Source organism: Scylla paramamosain, chromosome 15 (assembly GCF_035594125.1).
Source record: "Scylla paramamosain isolate STU-SP2022 chromosome 15, ASM3559412v1, whole genome shotgun sequence".
In the NCBI taxonomy this organism is placed as follows: Eukaryota; Metazoa; Arthropoda; class Malacostraca; order Decapoda; family Portunidae; genus Scylla; species Scylla paramamosain.
The window spans coordinates 18,213,512-18,219,647 of NC_087165.1; the positions used below are offsets into that span (position 1 = coordinate 18,213,512).

General features: G+C 39.7%; 1 long non-coding RNA gene across 1 annotated transcript in view; it reads left to right on the forward strand.

Moving 5' to 3' along the window:
- Nucleotides 1–5,570, forward strand: part of LOC135107559 (uncharacterized) — a 50,727-nt gene extending 45,157 nt beyond the window's left edge. Inside the window, exon 3 of the long non-coding RNA XR_010271824.1 lies at nt 4,966–5,570. This is a non-coding gene — a long non-coding RNA (uncharacterized LOC135107559). The remainder of the gene's footprint in view (nt 1–4,965) is intronic.
- Nucleotides 5,571–6,136: the final 566 nt, after the last annotated feature.

A 6,136-nucleotide genomic window follows, 5' to 3' on the forward strand; every position in this document is an offset into this window, starting at 1 on the left:
GTGCCAAGGCAAGGGTTAAATGAGAAGGTAAAATAGCTGGCGATTTCGGATAGGTCGGATAGGTATTCGAAGCCTTTAAAAATCCAGACCTTTAAAACTTTCCAGGATCAGTGTAACGTCCACTTCCTTGGAAAGATAACCTGGATCGTAATATATATATATATATATATATATATATATATATATATATATATATATATATATATATATATATATATATATATATATATATATATAACCTGGATCGTGATATATATATATATATATATATATATATATATATATATATATATATATATATATATATATATATATATATATATATATATATATATATGACCAAAAGCGCCTAGTCACTAGTGTGACCTTTCCCGCCTGGAGACCTTCGTTATAAAACGGCTTGCCTCACGTTACATTGCAATCATAATCCAGGAAAGCAATATTCAAGCTAGTTTTTGCCTTCCATGAGTTTTCTGCCTAGCCTTCACAATGAAACTTAACCTACTTTCAGTTAGCGTATATCATTCGGTACTGACAAAGGCGCGACGTCCTTCCCATCTTCCCGCATCTCCTGTTCTCGTATCTACGACTCGCTTACACTCCATTAACCTTCTCATCCTCAGTGTTGTCGCCGCGAAAGAAAGTTTGGAAAAATAGCGCCAGAAAACGTTACAGTAAAGCAATTGCATATCAAGAACGGTGGAATATCGTAAATGCTAAACAAACAATTTCTCTTACCTTATTTTCTCTTTATGCACTGTGTGTGTATAATAATAATAATAATAAACGGTTTATTATTTAGGCAGTTGACAAACTGAAAATGTACATAGGGGATGGGGAAAAACTTAACATTAATCCTAACGGTAAGACTAATCTAGGAGGGAAATACTATTGATTGATGGCTCGCACCATGGTGGGAATCGCACTGAGTCTGTACCGGTCCGTGCGCGGCGCCTTCAGGGGCGTTATTTTGTTGTGGTGTCTGGTGGCACGGACAGGGCGAGGCGCGTCGGGCGGCAGCATGTCTCTGAGACGCGGATGATGCAGTAGTCCCTTCCCAAACTTCTCCAGAGCCTCTCGGTGCCTGGTGGATATTCTGGACAGACTCAGGGTGGTCAGGGCTTCCTCATAGGTGGTGTATGCAGGGCCAAGGATGACCCTGCACGCCCTTTTCTGCACACTCTCTAGCTGTAGCTGTTGAGTGTGTGTGAGGGAGGAGGACCACGCTGGGGAGGCGTACATGAGTTTGGGGAGGATGAAGGTGAGGTACACCCCCCTTAACTCATCTGTCGGCGTCCCCAGCGACCTGAGTCTGCGCAGCATGTACAGCCTGTAGGTAGCTGATCTCACGGTGCTGGCGACATGCTGCTTCCAGGTCAGCTGGTCGTCCACCGTGACTCCGAGAAGCTTGGCACATTGGACCACCTGGAGGGGGTGAGGGCCCACTGTGAGCCGGGGAGGGGGCACTGGTACAGAGGAGGTACAGAAATGCATCACCACAGTTTTGCTGTGGTTGATGGTCATCCTGTGTGTGTGTGTGCTCGTGCTTTCATTTTTCTCCTGTTCTTTATGCCTTGCCACTACATTCCGAACTATGCCATTTTTCTATTTCCTATAGCACAATGTCATGTATGATGTAATAATACCTATTGGTGAAAATTGCCAAATAACGTTAACATTGATTCAGAAATTTGATCCAGGAGTCGGTGGCAGCGAACAGACAGCCTGACGGACACACAACACGGGTGCTTTTTATTATACACATAACATTATTATTATTATTATTATTATTATTATTATTATTATTATTATTATTATTATTATTACTATTATTATTATTATTATTTTACTATTACTGCTGCTACTACTACTACTACTTTGTTTTGTTTAATTTTTATATAGTGAGTATCCAATTTTTTTTTTTTAACAACCTGGGAATCACTGAGCAATATTAAATATTACGTCTCAGTCGAAAGGTTTTGAGTTCAGTTTTGGTTTACGCCAGTTTCTCAGTGGGAGAGGTAATGCTTTCTTTCTCTCTCTCTCTCTCTCTCTCTCTCTCTCTCTCTCTCTCTCTCTCTCTCTCTCTCTCTCTCTCTCTCAACCCTAACGAGCGCGATACAACGTTGTAGTTGCGGCACCATTACTCAGTTTACCAGGCGGTCATACTGTCACCTGCGCTGCCCGCCTCACCCAGGCCACATGTGAACGACGGGTTAATGAACAACCTTTGGAAATGCTATTATGTTGGAACACTTAGCGGCAGCCAAATTTCCCTCCAAAAAATGAATAAATAAAGTAAATTAATTGATAAAAAAAATAAATAGACTGATAAATAAATAAATGAATACCAGCAAGACTTAATCTCTAGCACAATAAACAATATTGCAATATTTTTTTCTCAGTTGATATCTCCGCTCAGCAACTTTGGCATTTCTGTCTTTCATGATGGCGTATTTTTACCTTAACTTTTCGATTCATATTCTTCACTTTTCTCTTCATAAAGCTTTTTTTTTTTTTCGATGTCGTTATCGTTTCACATTTCTTTATTTATTTAAATCTTACTTTGCAAGGCACTATGTGTGCACCTGCGTCTGCGGTCTTTTTCACCTTTACAGAATATATATTAAAAGTTATCAGTAGATCTCAATACATTTTAGTGGAAAGGTCGGCTTTGTGCCACGGAGCAATTACAGATACAGTTTTTTTTTTTTTTTTTTTTCATTATCCCCGGATTTCACTGTAAGAGATTCCCTTTTGTAAGAGTTTTTGCCAAGGTGTTAGAGAAAGTGTAGGCTGCTATACTCTGTTCTGTGTTTACTTCTCTCGATTTCATGTGTACGTAGAGTATAGATACTTCAATAGTGTGAGCATTTACATCCTTTATGATTTTCTCTCTCTCTCTCTCTCTCTCTCTCTCTCTCTCTCTCTCTCTCTCTCTCTCTCTCTCTCTCTCTCTCTCTCTCTCTCTCTCTCTCTCTCTCTCAAGCCATTTCAGCTTCGGTAATCATTGGTATTAATTCCATGTCATGTCTCTTGACAGGCTGCAACTTTGTTAATCGAAAGCCAAAATTCCTTTTCGCTTCTATATATTGTCCCTCAGAGCAGTCATTATTTTTTTGTTGGAAACGTTATTGTTTTTCCGTAGTCATGTGATGGTCTTACATTATATGCGAATAGTTTGATTCTGAAATGAGGAACTTTCTGCCCAGAGAATATAATATTGAAAATTATGTTCCAAATATGCTAATATTTTGAAAATTCTCGACATGTTAATTATATTGATCTGAACACTGAAGTAAAACTAATTGAAATGTAAGGCCATAATCTGTTATTTGAAAAGAACAAAGGAGATGTGTTGACTAAAAAGCGTGAAATTATCCCTTAAACGTGAAGGAAAAATAAAGAGAGAGAGTTGAAGTTACATCAGATCAAGATGAACAGTAACATAAGGGGAAAATAAGGAAAACTCCTTTCCATATAAATACTGAACTATATGCGGGGAGAAAAGTTCTCCAGTAATTATAATGACAAATTCATACGATTTCCAGGAAAGGCATAAAGCGACCTACACTGGCCGTACATGGAGTGCATGGCGAGGATTGAGGAAAAAATTTCTTGTGTTGAGTCAAACATGGGAGAGGAAACTGTACATGATATATAGAACACGAGGTTTCGAGAAAAGAACATAGGGGAACAGAGTTAAGGACCCATAACATGAGAATGGTTCAAGAGAGGTCGATGTTTTCTTTTCCAATATAGATCCCGATTTCCGTATACGTAGTATTGTATAGCCGATAAAATCATCAATACACTCTCACATGATCGTTTTGAGTTGTAGCTCCTTGTCTGAACCATGACCACTTGAGCCCTTCTTGTTCTCAAAATGTATTTAGATATTCGACTAGGTTAGACGAATGCGAAGTTTATTTGCCCTTACTCGTTTATGTTATCAAATTGTTCACTAAAAACATCAACATAAAGTAAATTTCATGACATGCATAGGCCACGCAACACTGTGATCAGTCAGTGTGTCTGTCTCTTTACCTGTCTATCAATTAGTCTGTCACCAGTTAATGAAGCAATCATTCATTCAGTCAGTCTGCCTATATGTCTGTCCATTAGCATGTGAGCTAGTCATTCAATCAGTCTGTCTGTCTTCAGTGTATGGATCATGCATGCTTTGTGATCAGTCAGTCTATCCACTAGTATATGTCAGTCAGCTAGTCTACGAGTATATGTTCAGCTAATCATCCAGTCAGCCAGTCTGTCTATCTGCCTGTCTGTCGGTCGGTCATTCAGTCAGTCAGGCTATCTTTTCAGTCTATGTCTGCATGTATGTATGTCTTTTTCGTCTGTCAGACATTTATTCAGTATGTATGTCTATTCCTCTCTCTCTCTCTCTCTCTCTCTCTCTCTCTCTCTCTCTCTCTCTCTCTCTCTCTCTCTCTCTCTCTCTCTCTCTCTCTCTCTCTCTCTCTCTCGAATTTCATGTTGTCCTTTGAATAGGCAATGTTTTCTCTGCAGCTTTCTGCTAGGTGATGTATGCAAAAATATACAATAACCTCGGAATATAGAGCCTGACGCTTGGAAACACGTCGCGTCACTCGGACAATTGTAATAACGGCTGAAAACTGAACCTGCACGGACCCGATGATTCGCGGCGAGTCTGCGTTCACGGTGGAGAGCCTTCCCGCTGTATTGCTGTTGTCGTCGAGGGCAGCGACGACACGAAACATTATTCATGCTGGAATTATGACGTTACGTCGACTTTCACGGCGGGAACTGCTGACCATGAACGTGATCGTGGTGGGTAGTTGGATTTTTCTATTTTTCTTTAGTGAAGATTATAGAGTTGGATAATTTCAATAGCGGATCACTGATGGCAACTGGTGCGTGTGGTACTGAGAACTAATTCCTCTGCCGACAGGTCGCTCATTCCTCACCACAACCTTCCTCCCGCAGTACGTAGTCGTGGAGAGCCGTGTCGGGCCAATAGCTGGGAGGTTTGCGCGTTGTCATTTCCATACATAGTGGAATGCATGCCCGGAAAACATCCATCCCTCTGGCGCTGATCCTTTTTCAAGAGGAGGTGTCTGGAAAAAAAAAAAGAAGGGACAATACTGATCACGACAGGGAAGACTTTGTTCTGTTGCAGCAGAGTAAATAAAACCTTTGACCTGAATCGCTTTAAGATATCTTTTAATTGTTGCATAATATAATGTTCAACTAGGACGAGTATACATTGCAATATGTTTAACTTTTTTATTACCATCGATTACATACTCACTCATAAGACCGTCCAGTACACTCTCTCTCTCTCTCTCTCTCTCTCTCTCTCTCTCTCTCTCTCTCTCTCTCTCTCTCTCTCTCTCTCTCTCTCTCAAATATATTATAAAATAAGGTATTCATCGTGCCATGAGTTTCAGAGACCATATCTCTGAAAAAAATATTTCCTTACTGCGAAGGCTGTTTGAAATGTATATGGAAAATAAATAAATAAACGTACAATAGCGGCCATTCTTCATTTTCCCACATCGCCAACGACCCGCACCCATCAGGCACCTAAACCCCGAAGCCGTAAAAATCGCGCTCTCGCCGCCGATACACGACCCATTCCACACACGCACACACACACACACACACAAAAGAAAAAAAAATATGAATATATAATAAAATAAGTGATGGATAAATCAATAAGCTTCACTAGAAATATTAGTAAGTGTATTGATAAGAAAGGCTAAGCAGGAAAAAAAAAGCACAATATAACGACAAAAGTTACTTCCCTGTTCATACATCGATATTATAATCAGTATAAATCATAAATCAATAAATCACATAAATCACCCCATTATCATTATTCAATAGACTACCATACTTTAAGAAACACATATTTTTTAAATTTAATTTACCTTGGCAATATTTTCCTTTTGGCTGGAAGAAGTCGATGCCGGCTTTTCCCAAGGAAAAAAGAAGGGGAGTAACAATGTGTAAGGGCTCTTGTGTAACAGGACGGCTGCACTTGACACCATATTTCAGCACAACAGTTTCAGATGAAAATCTTGTCTAGAAAGAGATCAAGTGTTTGTCCGTCATATCAAAGTGATGACCAAGCAGTTCACTCTGAGATGTCGCG